Source organism: Mesoplodon bidens (genome assembly GCF_964165515.1).
Source record: "Mesoplodon bidens genome assembly, chromosome: 12".
Taxonomy (NCBI): Eukaryota; Metazoa; Chordata; class Mammalia; order Artiodactyla; family Ziphiidae; genus Mesoplodon; species Mesoplodon bidens.
The window spans coordinates 27,878,101-27,893,202 of record NC_138168.1 but is presented as its reverse complement, the minus strand read 5'-3'; the positions used below and the strand labels follow the sequence as shown (position 1 = coordinate 27,893,202).

At 39.1% G+C, this 15,102-nt stretch overlaps 1 long non-coding RNA gene across 1 annotated transcript in view; it reads right to left on the bottom strand.

The window, feature by feature from the left end:
- The window catches only part of LOC308626062, a 249,714-nt gene that overhangs the window by 123,691 nt on the left and 110,921 nt on the right, over positions 1–15,102 (bottom strand). The gene's annotated exons all lie outside the window — the stretch shown is intronic.

The window sequence follows — 15,102 nt, the reverse complement described above, 5'->3', positions numbered from 1 at the left end:
ATTGAAGCAACCTAAGTGTCTATCGACAGATGAATGGATAAAGAAGATGTGGTATATATAATATATATATATATATATATATATATATACACACACACACACACACACACACACACACAGAGAGTGGAATACTACTCAACCATAAAAAAGCAATAATGCCATTTGCAGCAACATGGATAGACCTAGAGATTATCATACTAAGTGAAGTAAGACAGAGAAAGACAAATATGATATCACTTATATGTGGAATCTAAAAAAAATGATATAAATGAACTGATTTACAAAACAGAAATAGACTCACAGACATAGAAAACAAACTTACAGTTACCAAAGGGGAATGGGAGGGAGGGATAAATTAAGACTTTTGGATTAACAGATACACACTACTATATATAAAACAGATAAACAACAAGGACCTACTGTATAGCACAGAGAAATATATTCAATATTTTCTAATAACCTGCAATGGAAAAGAATCTGAAAAAGAATATATATATGTATATACATACACACGTATATATGAATCATGTTGCTGTACACTTGAAACTAATACAACATTGTAAATCAGCCATACTTCAGTTTTTAAAAAGGGGGAACAAGTATGCTAATTAGCCCCAGTTCACACAGCTGGTAAGTGCCAGAGCCAGTGTTTGAACCCACTACTTCTGGAAACATTTGTGAACTATGATTCTATTTACAATTTTATTTCCAAAACTAAGTGTTCCTTGATATAAGTAAGAGCTTATGCCTTGATTTAAAATCCCCTAATATATTTAAATTCCTGTGAGGTTTTTTGTTTGCTTTTGCTTTTCCCTCCTCTCACTTTTTTGCTTTCATGAGATTTCCACTTTGTAGTAGGAGACAAGAGCCAGGAAGTATTTCATTGTGGTTACACTCCTGATAAGGGCACAAATCTTAATTAGAGAAAAATAAATAATTTTCTTCAAGAGTAACGGTGGACAGCAAAGCAAATTATTAATTTGCTTACTTTTCTGCCTCACATAGATGTTGGCTGGCTCTGAGTTTTCAACAGTATTCAAACAACTGTGTAGAGGCTGGCACATCTGCTTTGATTTGTAATGATTACTATGTGACATTTTTACTTGTTAAATTATAGCCAAGAGTGCTGCTAATAAGAAAGTAACTTTTATCATCTGTATATCAAATAGATAACTACAAAATCCACCTAGGACATGATTAAGTAGTAATTATTTATGGGCAGTATTTTTCCTGTTTGTTAATGGAGGATCGTAATAACTTGGAAAGTAGCAAATAGGAAGTTTCAGTTCAAATTATGTTCACATTCACAGCATGAGACACTAAAGCCACTTAAGTCTCATTTCAATTTAACTTGAATAAGTCATACATGCCACATAGTTATCTTCTAAAAAGAAACTACTGAACTCATTAGAATTTTTTATTTTTCATAGCACTGAAACTTGAAACTGCCTTAAAAATAATTGTATAGGACTTGCAAACCAAATGCTTTTTACTATTTCACTTTCCTATAAAGAGGTTTATAAATATTGACATAAAATAAATTTAAAAGAAATTCTTTGTCAGACCAGGTTTAATCTACCTTTTGTAGTTACCCACAGCAGGAAGAGCATATAATAAAGGTAATTACAGCTAATAGTAATTGCCCATTTAGTGTATACCCCCTAGTCTTATATCAATAATCCCACAGGTAAGTACTATTATTTATATACATTTTACAGATGAGGAAAAGTGAGGCTTTGAGATATTAATTAACTTGCCCATAGTCACATTACAAGTAAGTGACAGAGCCAGGACTTGATCTAAATTCCTTTGATTCTAACCCTTTTACTATATGAACTCCAAAGCAATACAGGCTTCTTTTCTGCCCTAAGGAAGCCCGCATTCTTCCATACAGAGCCGTGGCCCCCACATACAAAAGCTTTAAGCTCATTTACCAAAGCAAAACTTATTTGTAAACAAAGAGATGAATTTGATTCAACTTAAAACATTTGATCCCTGATTTAATAAATGCTTATTAGAGTACCTACAGCTCACCTAGGCCATATGCTAGGTGCCTGGAGTGACACAGCTGAAAAGGACATGAGCTTGTCCTCAGGGCCTTAGAATCCAGTCACAGTGTATGTTGACTGGAACCACAAGGAAGCAACATCTCTGTTCCTGAATCTCTCCTCTCCCCTCTTCAGGGCATCCTGCACCAGCCTACCTCACCTGAAAATGCCCTCCATGACTATTAGCTTACATTTAAGACTTCCATTTTCTCTTTTGGGGTTATTTTCATATTGTTTGGGACTATTTCTGTGGTTTTGTTCTTTTCTCACCACCACTATCATTTCTATCTGAGGCTGTCAGCATGAAGAGCCACCAACTGGGATCACCAATAGGCCCCCAGATTCACTGAGCCATACATGCCCTCCCCTCCTCCCCCAACTCGATGTCTGGCCTCAGCCTCTCACTGCAGGGAGAGCCTAGTTGCCTATCGCAGCCTCCCTGGCAACACAACCCAGAGCGCAGGGGAGTTCATGCCCTCTGGAATAGACCTGAACCAGTGACATCAGGAGACAGGAAGTGTCAGCAGATAAATTCCACACCCTTCCTTCCACCAAGACTGTCCTGAGCTGTACTAGTACCATAAGGACTCTTCAGAGATACAGTATTACCAAGCTGTGTTCCTCATGAAGCTCAGTAATGAATGCACCACCTCCTTCCCTGCCTCGTTTCCCTTGTCCCCTCACTCTTGCTGACTTGGTATTTCACCTCTCACCTCAGTAAAGCACTAGCAGTTTCCCCTCAGATGCTCTGTTTTCTAGGAATCCTGGGCTAAGACAGTTTCATACTTCCCAGAAGTTCTGTGCAGTTAGTCGTCTCTGGACCAGTATCTCTTCTCAAAAAAGTATCTTCCCAGAACATGAGTGCATGTAAAACATAACTATTTTTCAATATCCCTTTTTTAGAGTCTCTGTGGGTACCCCCAACCCAATGATGAATTTTGGAGTGAAAATTTTATTCACAAATCATTTAAGTAAAAATACTTTTACTGGCATCACGTTTACATTCATTCCTTTGCATAAGCATTTATTGTTTCAGGTTTCTCTTTAAAATTTTTTTTATTTAACATCTTTATTGGAGTATAATTGCTTTACAGTGGTGTGTCAGTTTCTGCTTTATAACAAAGTGAAACTCTCTTTAAAATTTTAAGTACCCTTAAGGAGGTAAAACATTACTTTATTCAACACAGTTTGTACACATTAAATGATCGGATTGATTGATTGGGCTTGATCTAATCATTACATTGCAGGCAGCAAAGGTAGTATACATGCCTGAGTAAAGTCTTCCTACATCCAGCATAGGATCTGAAAAGCTGAGGTGTCAGGAAACAGGAGAGAGATGCAAAAAGATGAGATGGGTGAATAAGGCAGTAATGCATGCTTCATAGTTTACCTAGAGATGAGACCTACATTTACAAAACAATAAAGTTTCATTTCTTCATTTTCAATAATTAGTTTATTTGAGAGGTTTCTGAAACGATTTTTAAACCAGTTCATTACAAATAAATAGAGATTTATAAAAATGAATCCCTTTGCTGTGTCCTCACTGTCATTTGGAATTCTTCATTGGCCAAGACCTTCTTGGTCTCTACCAGCTGAAATGCAGGGCAGAACAGAAGAGTAGAGAGCATCTCTAGAGCAAGAAGGAGAACCTTGGGCTGCCCTGGTGGCGCAGTGGTTGAGAGTCCGCCTGCTGATGCAGGGGACACGGGTTCGTGCCCTGGTCCAGCAGGATCCCACATGCTATGGAGCGGCTGGGCCCGTGAGCCATGGCCGCTGAGCCTGCGCGTCCGGAGCCCGTGCTCCGCAACAGGAGAGGCCACAACAGTGAGAGGCCCGCGTACCGCAAAAAAAAAAAAAAAAAAAAAAAAGGGAGAACCTTCTGGAGGAGGAGACACTTCTGCTGTGAACAGTCATTAAACACTTTTATTGCTGTGCAGTCTATAAATCATCATGTGACTAGAACCAAATTTTAAGTCCCATAACTAATAGCAGGGTTGTGTCTAGGGGCCATGGTAGAAATCTGAGAACATGTAGATGGTGATTCACTTGGCATGACTCACAAAGCAACTGTGTGAGCATAAAATTTTGAGAAGATAAATCAAAAATTGCACCCAGTTTGAGATTTCAGAGCCACTCACTGCAATCAGTTACTCTTCATTGATTTATAACTCCCATATTATCCCCAAACTAGTTGTGGTGTCAGGTATACAAACTAAGAGAAAGCCTTGGTTTTAGCAGTCAGTTTTTCTTTAAAAACTATGTATTGCTTCTTCTTGAAACAGAGTTCTTGGCCCTTTTTCTCTTTTTTGTGTCACTTTTTTATTCCCTCATTCACCTCATTTTAGCCAGTCTGTATGCTATCGTACTTAGTCTACTCATTTTTCTTGGCAAAATAAGGCTATTTAACCTCTTGGTCATGCAGTGGCTTTCAGGTGACACAATACTTACTCTGCTCCAAAATTTCTTCATGACCTTTACCTGGAAACTGGCCTTCATTAGGTTTAAGGTGTACTTACACACGTATACACGTAACCTGGTTAGCTACTTTTGACTGACTTGGCAGCTCATGCGCCTGATTCATAGCCTGTCTGCCTTGTGGAATTTCCAGAAAGAATTTTGCTGAGTGTCTTGATTGGACAGAGAAGAGTAGTTTCGTTGAGCAGATGTAGAAAGCTGTTTCAGACATAATCGTACTACTTTCTACTTGATTTCCTTCTAACATTTCAAAATACTTTCACATCTACTCTCTCATTTAGTGTCTGTCTGATGTGGGAAAATGAAGGGAAGCCAGAGTAAAAAGAAAAGAAGAAGAAACTTAAGGGACCCAGGATGGTTTGCTTTACTAGAATACATGGGAAGGAGAATTTAAGAGACCACAAAAAGGAACACAAGTAGAGCTGTCATGCTGGGAAACCCACTAGAAGATGGGAAATACGTTAACTTGTTGATGGAGGACAATGAAGAACTACTTGATTATATTGGAAAGTGTAATCATTCTTATTTGATATGGTATGTTTCAACTGAAAAGCTCAAAGCCTTTGTTCTATGGTACACAAGCTAGCACAGGGATTTGGAGCATGGTCTCTGGTCCCAAACAAATCAGCGGTTTGAGCTCTAACTCTGCCACTTACAAGCTGTTTGACCTCAGACGAGTTAACATGTCTTTGAGACTCAGTTTTCTCATCTGTAAAACTCATCATTTTTCTCATCTTATACTGTAACGAGATCAGTGTCATAAGGTTATTGTGGGATTACATACATGTAAAATGCTTAGTACAGTGGTGCATATTAAGTGTTCAATAAATGGCAGCAATTGTTATACAGTAAATAAAAATATTCTTGGCATTGTCATCTTTTCCAAAAGAGCTTTAGGAAAGAATGAATAGATGGTAGCCATAGCCAAACAAGAATCCCCTCGTGGTCAATAAGGAGATTCTCTTTATTGAGTTTCATCAGTTTTCCCTGCCTCTTGGTCAACTCTTCTTCCTCTTTAGGGAAATAAAAATAAAAAGTGATAAAGTAGTTAAATCAATTAGATGATTATAAGATATCGGTGACCAACTCTGGATACCTGGAGGTACTAACTCTACCACTGGCTCTACCACTGAAGAGCAAGAAGCAGTGGCCTATGCACATAGTTGACTCTTATATCAAAAGTTGGTGGTGAATCCAGAAAGGATCATTTAAGTACAGACTAAGGACTTCAACTTTATAGGACCTTTCTGCTCCTTCCCCACTCCACCTCATCTCCTCCAGAATATACCTATCCTTTTCATGGGAGGAGGTGATGCTTAATTAGCAATTGCATTTGCAATAACTGTTCCCATATGGGCTTGAACAACTTGCAGAGGTGCCATCCAATTCCAGCAGCAGCTGCAAGGCTCTATAGGCTCCTACTCAGTCCGTCACATAGAAATTCCTTTCAGCAAATGAGGTGGAGTACTGTGGAAACCCTTCTTGGATTTGTATTATTATGTGTATTAATCATGGTCACTCTTGCAAAAAGTTGAGCCCTTCTTCCTCTAAAAAGATTGCTACTTGGGGTCCAAGTGCACAGAAGGCAATGGTATTTCTGTGTTTTCTAGCCTGGGGCTCATCTGCAGAATTCAAAGACCTTTTTCCCCTTAAACAACTTAGTTACAAATAGAAACATGGCCCTGCATTTATCTCATTAAAAGAATCTAGTCTCCAAAGAAACTTTATGTGCTTCCGCATCCTGCAAAGACAGGCATGGTGCCTCCTCTGATTTATAATTAACATTGCCCAAGGACTAAATTGGTCTTTTTTTTTTTTTTTTTTTTTGCGGTATGCGGGCCTCTCACTGCTGTGGCCCCTCCCGCTGTGGAGCACAGGCTCTGGACGCGTAGGCCCAGCGGCCACAGCCCACGGGCCCAGCCGCTCCGCGGCATGTGGGATCCTCCCGGACCGGGGCACGAACCCGCGTCCCCTGCATAGGCAGGCGGACCCCCAACCACTGCACCACTAGGGAAGCCCCTAAATTGGTCTTTTATTTCCAGATAAAACAAGCTTACAAAATAGTGTGTAACAATGAGATCAGGCTCAGTGCATACATTCCTCTCTCTGAAACAATCATGTGAAGTGAGGCACCAGATACAGGGTTAGGATTTTATTTTCAGTTACTAATTTTAAGTATGACTAATTCTACCCCTGGCTGGGGATGAAGAGGTAGGAGTTAAGCAAGCTCAGGATCAAAATTTTTAATGGCTTCTAAAACAAAATCTTCCTTATAAATTAACACTTGTAATTTTAGTAGCCACGATGTCAGAAGCTAGACTATAATTTGGCCTATAATACTATAGGTTTTCAAACTTCCTATTTACTCATGTATTTCCCAATGGTCATTTAGAACATTCTCTTCAAAGCCAGTAGTAGTATGCCCAAGAAAATTGCTATTAGCTCCACTTCTGCTTTAAATGGAATAGAAACAAAGAAATTGATTTGACTGGAAAATGCCAGTGTTAGAGGCCAAAGCAAGGATCCATATGCCTTAAAGACAATTCCCTCTAAAAACAGATGGGACCTCCCTGGAGAAGGGCCTGCACTGCCTGCATCATCTGTCTAAGGGCCTTATCAACAAAACCCTCCCTTCCGAGAGGGATCTTAACCACGCAAGAACCCCCCTCAACCTCCTCAGCTTTTCTAGTTTCCAAGCATGGTTTTCTTTCAGACAACACAACCAGCATTTCTCTTCGCTATCTTCTGGGAGCTGCCTTCCCCCCACCCCGCCTTCCACTAGCCCTCTCTTCACCTGGCTTTTCCCCCAGCCCTACTACTTGCTGGCTCATTCCATGAAGGGGCTCTCACACCTGTCCATTTCCATGTCCCTGTGCCTCTCTGCTGACTCTTCTCACCTTCCCTTTCCCTGTCTTGATTTGATGAACACACACCACCACTCACCTTGATCGTCCCACTTAGCATTAGTTCTCCTCATCATGCCATCCCAAATCTGCATTCACATCCCTGGCTCAGCAATGGGGTCTCACCTATTCTGGCCCAGGTCTGACCCCCTCCTTGGTGTCAGTTAGCACAGTGCTTCTCAAATTTGCATTCAAATCCCCAGGATCTTGCTGAAAGGCATACTCTGACTCACTACTTCTGGGATGGAGTCTGAAGCTCTGCATTTCTAACAAGCACCTGAGCGATGCTGTTGCTGCTGGTCCAGGAACCACACGTTTAGTAGCAAGGATTTAGCGTCCAAGGAGATGTTGGCATGGAGACTGGGCTGCCTCTAAGTTTGTCTACTTCTTGAGCCACATAACTCTGGATTTACAGGAATCCTTCCCCTCATATAATAAGTACCACATCGAGCCTTTACAGATTTTGCTCCAGTAATTACAGTGTTCAAAAAGCATCCTCAAAAGAGCTCACTGTACCCACAAGCACCCTTCAGGCCCCTCACCTGCTCCAAGACTTGTGGAATCCATCAGTGCTCTGGGGGAAAAAAGCTTTTGAAATGGAATTGAACGTGGGGCGCTGTCTAGCATATCAGTGAATCCAGTAAGGGCTTTTTCCCCCCTCTTTCGTTATTCACTGAATTTCTTTTGAGATGTAAAAACAGACTAGGAACAAAATTAAATTTCCAGGTCTTCTTGCCTCAGTCGTTCGCTTCTTGCGAGCACCTTCAAGTGCTGGCCGCTCTGAGCCTCAGTTTGTCCAAACATAAAAGACAGGATTTTCTACTCAACCTTGTTGGAGTAGGATTTACAGTCTCTAGTGAAACCTGCTATGGAAAGACGCTGTAGAAATGTAGAGTGTTCTTTTGATTATGGATCACATCTGCACCAAGACCAGAGACTTTTTTTCAACAGAAGAAGGACTTAGTGTTCTCCATTCTCCACAATTTTTTCCCTCTAATGAGGTATGGAACTACGTAGGCCATAATGGCTACAGCTTAAAGGGTAGGTTCAGTTACTATGTAATCTCATAAATCTCTCTTAGCCGTAAGTATCAGCTAACCTCTACTTCTGCTGATATTTTATTTACCCTGTAAATCAGCTCTATTCTTTCACTTCACACAAAGGAAGTTGGGAACCCCAACTCTCGCAGGAATGCAGAGGCAGACAGGCTGCTTTGTGTGTGCCCCTGATCCAGGAACCCCCCTGCAAGCAGGCCATCGCCGCCCCCCCAGATGTAGGGGGTGGAGTCCCATCAATCACTAAGGAGGGTTGTGCCAGCGGAGTCCTGGGAGGTGAGGAAAAGACAGGCCTAAAAACAGCAGCTGCCTGAACTTGTGCAGCACGGCCAGCCAGAACTGAGAATGGAGTCACAGAAGTGAAAACATTAGCGAAAAACAACTGATTGCCGTCAAAGTGTGTATCTTACTTTATTTGGCTTTGCTTTCAATTAACTTCAGTCACACTGGTGCATGTGTGGACACAATGTGAGCAAACCTGTAGTTCCCCTTTAGGGCAGCTTTGCTCCCTCACTGGAGGTGTGTCCCAGCTGGAGTGAGGTGCTATGGCTTCCTCCCTCTCTGGAGCAGGATGCCCAGTGGCTAGGGTCACTGCCCTGTTCCGCAGAGCTGGCCAGGAGGTTTGATGCCGCTCCATTTTTCTTCCTCCACCCCCACCATGCTCCAAGCAAAAGATATGGAAAGATATATGGCATGAGTAGAATTCTAAGAAGAAAGACTTGATGTTAACCTGTTTGTTAGGAACACACAAACAACTTTGATTTCAGTCTATTAGTAGAAGGCAAAATTTCCCCTAATCTGTTTAAAGGAATATCCTTTGGGCACCAGTATAATGAAAGCCAGTACCCTTTAATTTCTTACAGGTCATTTAGTGTCCAATTTCATAGACTTCAAAGGGAGTTTAATCACAAAATGAGCAGAAAGGCATATAATAAAATTATTTACATGACTCCTCACTGCTGCAACTATGGGGAGGGGAAGAGAGAAGATAAGAAAGCAGGGAAACAAATTAAAGGGTAAAGTCAAGGTGGAAATGAATAGCACCGGAGGTCAAAGGTGACTATGAGGTCAAAGACAAGATAGAATGTCTCAAGCTCTATGGGATGTGGAGTTTGGTTTTGAGTTAGACTTAGGATGAACTTAGAATTTAGATAAAGGAGCTCAAAATTAAATATCAACAGAAAAAGAAGAAAAGTGAACAATTTTCTTAAATCACTTTTTTTAGATGCTCTAAGTTTTAAATAAACTTTGCCTATAGATTAATGTCTACAGGATGTTTAGTGTGTGCAGTGTGTGTGTGTGCAGTGTGTGTGTGTGTGTGTGTCCATGATGGTTTCAGAGACATAAAACTCTGCTTTTCCCATAAGTTTGAATCATTGACTCATGCTATTGCTACATGGACAATTTCCAAACAGAGCATTTTCTAAAGACCAAAGCAAAACTATAACTGCACTCTGCAAAAAAGCATCCCAGATCACTTTCAGCCTGGTTGTCTCCTAGCAAGATAAGAAAATTCCGCTCTGCTTGTCCATCCCACACTGAATCCTGATGATTCACCACTCACACACAGCTGCCAGTTCTCTCTGCTTTTAGCTTCTACACTAAATAGTACACTGGAGCATACTGAGTATACTTTCAAATCTACCAGAATGTATCTTTTCAACTGCCTAGAAATTGAAGAAAGCCCATAGTTTTGTATTATTGAACTGAGGTTTGAACCGTTGTGCCAGACCCTTCTTTTAAAGGTCACAATTCTGACTCTATAATCCCAACTTCCTTTGTGTACAGTCCAGTTTAAAGAGGATTTTATGCTTCTTTCACTTTTCCTGTGTTTAAATCAAGTGCTTCTTATATGGCCTTTGCATAATTTTTAAGCTTTGAAAACATTTAACCTTGTTTCTTTATTGGAAGGGGGTAAAAATGCTCATAAAAACAGATGAGGAACATCTCACCTGACATCAGTATTTATTCATCCATGTACTCATTCACTCAACACACTTTTGCTGGGTGTCTATGTAGGCACCTGACACTGATGGGGAGACAAAAGTAGGGTATGTACTGCAATATAACTATATTAAATGGCACCACTGGAAGAAGCTGGAGGAAGAGTACATGGGACTCTGTACTATTTCTTGCAACCTCCCATGAGTCTATAATTATTTCAAAATAAATAGTTTTTTAAAAAAATAGGGTTACCGACTGTCCAGGACTCTATCCATTTAGCACTAAAATTCCCACATCCTCGAAAACCCCTCAGATCCTGGCAAACTGGGACAGTTGATCACTTTATAAAATGAGAAGCATTGCCTCTGTCTTCGATTATTTCATATCTAATGAGAACGTAATAAATTAGTGGAGGGAAAAATACTAGTCAGCAAAAGTAATGTATGGCACATGTGTGACCTGGCCTAAATCTTTCACCCATGGTAGTTATTGCTAATAGATCACAGACTTCTTTCTTGAGCTCAGGCATAGCCTCAGAATCCTTCCCAACATAATGCTTTTCCAGATAGCAACTATTTTAAGTCCATAAACTCATTTTATTTATTTGTTTGTTTGTTTCTTTGTTTGGTTTTTGGCCTAGTGACATGTGGAATCTTAGTTCCCCTACCAGGGATCTAACCCGTGCCCCCTGCAGTGAAAACGAGGAGTCCTAACCACTGGACCACCAGGGAATTACCCCCATATAGCAACTATTAATGAACTGGAGTTGGCAATAGAATTGAAACCCATTTGCTATCCTTGCATTCTTCTGCAGTGTCAAAGCATTTTTCAGGCATTTTTGCTTTAATAGACAAGCTTAAGAAGAAAGCTCCAATTTCCAGGCCATGCTCTACTCTTGACTGGAAAAATAAACAATTGTTAAGAGTTGCTATGCATAGTTTTGTATTTCTTCTTTAAGGTCCTCTCAATACTGTACAGGTTATCCCCAAATTAGTTTAGTCATTTATTGTCAATCTTAAAATCACAACAATTTTCAGAGATGCTCTTTAAACTCCAACATATTTCTATGAGATATATACAAATAATATAGAAGTAAATTTTTTTTTCAGTGAAACTGGTGACAGAATTTCACAGCATGTGGTTTATTTTAACAAAATAAGCACCTTCCCCGACCCACAGCATCTGTGTACTTTTGAGAGTAAAACTACATACAGACTCACACTCATACATTGCTTCTGTACTTCCTCTTCCTTCTACCCATCTTTCAGACAAACCAGTGGGTAAACAACATCTACTCCAATCTTATTAAGTACAAGTGTACTTGATAACAGTGAAGGCTTTCATTCTGATGTATATATACAGTGCTCCAGACTGGAATCTAACCCTGTAACATCTTTCAACATTTAACGCAGGAGAGCATAAAAAGGTTTTAGAGTCATAGTGGGATAAGTTCAAAGCCTGGCCCTGCCATTGTCCAACTGTGTGATATCACTCTCCCTGAGCTCAGTTTCTTCACATATAAAATCATTAGAGTAGTCCAGACTCATTGGGTTACTGTAGTAGTCAATGAAACAATGTGCATAAAGTACAACATATAAAAAATCATAGCGTTCATTTATTTTATTATTACTACTGCAGTTAAATTTTTGTTGTTTTCCCAGTAACAGCTGAAATCAAAACCTACTTTTATCACTAGGCCATCAAAACTTTTTTTAGAATTTTAATTTCTTTTTGTTTATTTATATAATAATTAGCTTAGTTATACAATATATCTAAGACTAGTGCTCATATGCCAAACAAATATAAATCATCATATTTCAATAAATACTTTTAAATGTCTGCTCAACATTTAGACTGTGTATATACCACAAAAACACTGTTGAGGAGATGCACACCAGTTGACATAATTGGACCAAATCGGAAATAAATTCAAATTTTAAAGAAAAGATAACAGGTTTTCCTCTTCTAAACTATCAAAGTTTGAACTGTCTTGTATCTTAGCAGCACTTAAGTGGTTAGGTGATAGTATTTGCTTTCAACTTTTAAATCTTTTTATTAAACTAGCAAGAATGAGATTTTTAAAGAAATGAAACACTAAAGGATTGGAATTTTTCCCTCTTCATTCTTTATACTTGTCCAGAACACAAGAGATTTTCCAAAAATGCTGTTGCCAACTGGCTGAAAAGCAAATACCACTGCCCGAAAATCAATTAAATTCATATATTTGGTAAATGGTATAATTTCTAAGTTACTCAATTCATTAAATCTCTAAATATTCAGTACTGTGATGGGAGTGCATATTACAAATAATGTATTATTTGAACCTAGTTTCCTTTGATCTTATTGAGTATTTGACTTTCATGACTAATATACATATATTTTTTAACTGAGTTTATATGCCCAGTATGCTGTTTAGTCTAATTAAGAATCTTGAAATGTGAACTATAGAGAGGTTCTAAAAATAAAATTCAGTCATAAGTCTCTATTATTAATTTAGATACGATCTCAGGTAGCACATACACAAAGGCTACAAAAATAATGTACAAATGAACAGATGAGCGAAATCAATCTGATCGTGTAGGTGTTAATGTTTCCTTCCGACTCTCCCTCCAGTTGAAAAGATCAAAGTGAGGCCTGGAATTATCATTGCATTGGTCTCAGTCATCCCAGTTGCACAGCGTTCAGTCATTCTGTGTGTTCTATATTCAGTGCATCTGTTGTGGCTCTTGAGATGTTAGACTCACTAATAAGTTATTTTCCAGTCTTTTGGCAAGAATGGGGCTATAAGAGAAATGGCTTGTCTTGATGTGTTCCAGCTGGAAGTAAATATGTTCTCCCATTGAAAAACAGGTCATTGCCTGGACGTTTCCAAATTTTGCCTAACTGAGCACTGGATTAGGAGTTGCCAAGGAACCCAATGGTTATATGTGATTATGGAAACAGAGGGACATACTGATCCAAGCCCCAGGAAGAAGTTAAGAACTCTTTAATTTCAATCCCACGTTTTCTTGCTAACACGTTTTACAACCTTGAAAATGCCACTTAGCCTTTGGCTATGCTTCCAGAGCTACCCTAATTATTTAATATTTATTGAATACTCATAAAGAACTGGCTCCTGAAGAGAACATAAAGCAAAAACAACTAGCTCTGTGACCCCAGTGTTCATTTTACAAGGACACCATTAGCAATATTTCACAGCCTACCACCTTAAAAATGCATTCTGCACTACTAAAGATCACTCAATATTTACAGAATATTCATTACTAATTTTTCAACAGGATGAAAGAGAGCAGTTGGAATTGGCTTACATTTTTGACCCAGTGCACAATTTCAAGAAATCCTTAATTCAGAACAAAGTGAAAGAAGACCTTTATTCTGATAACTAGAGTCTGCACTACGAAGATGGACCACGAAAACAGCCGAAATATGGGGGCAGTTGTGAGGTTGTATCTCTTTGGCTTTGACTAAGTTGGGATTTAATGTACTTTTGGTCATTCTGTCAAAGACAAGTTTGTGTTGAAGCCAAGGAAAAACAGTGCTCTCCCTCTGCACTGAGGAGGCTCTCTTATGTTGAAATCACACCCCATTTCCCTTGACACGTGTCACCAACACACTCTGTCCTAATCTAGCAAACTGTGTTTGCATAGACAGCACCAAAGTTGCTATGAACTATTTGGACCTGCCAGTGTGAATAGTCATGGACCTCTGCAGTATTCAACATGATACCATGGTGTTGCAGCTTATCCATGGATGTGTATGACTGGTTGGTTTTCCCTGCAGTAAGGAACTGTTTTAAACAGCAAATCATATAGGCCAGGATCTTTAAAATAGTTATGCTAGAGGGTTTTTTTTCTTTCTGTTTTGCTTGAAATCCTTGTTTTAAAATGAGGTTCCGTGATTATTTATCCTAGCCTCAGAAGCCATGGGAAAATGTTACATTTGAAGAAGATGACACAAGCTGGGAATCATTTAACCAGCTAAGAGAATCATTTTTACCTATTCTTGGATTCAATATGTAAGTACAATACACAGAAAGATATTTTTGCTCTCATTTCCTCTGCATGCTTTAAATTTTTATAAGAAATGTGCTATGTAAAGATGGATGTGAATAAAGGTAAGAAACAGTTAAAATATCTAAAGTCTCCTAACTACTTTTGCTTTCAAAATTACAACCTTGAAAACCTATCAGTTTAGCCCCTACTACTTCACACTGCATGATTATTTGTGAACAGTTATTCTGAAGTTTACTTTAGTGCTATCTGTAAAAAGAAAATAATAGTAATAATAGATTGCAAAGTCAGTAAATTTATCCAGTGTCATTAGGGAATAAGAAGTTCCCCATAGATACATTTACCTCTTTAAGAGCCCAGACTTTTTAGTGGACATCATTTCACATTTTCATAATGACTTTGTGTTAGCATTATAAAAATAATTATTGTGCTATGCTTTAATATAGTAGTAGTAGTAGCCTCATAACTATTAGATGTACAGGCTGTTTGTCTCTATACCAAATAGCCCCAGGCTGCTCCCTAATGGGAGGCTCTACAGCCTCAGACTTCTCTAACTTTCACTGTGAGCTGTCATTTTTCACTATTTGGATTCTCACAACCCTGCCTCAAAACCACCTTCGCTTTGAAGGTGGAGGTGGGGAAATAAGCAAACTCCTAATAAGTCTGT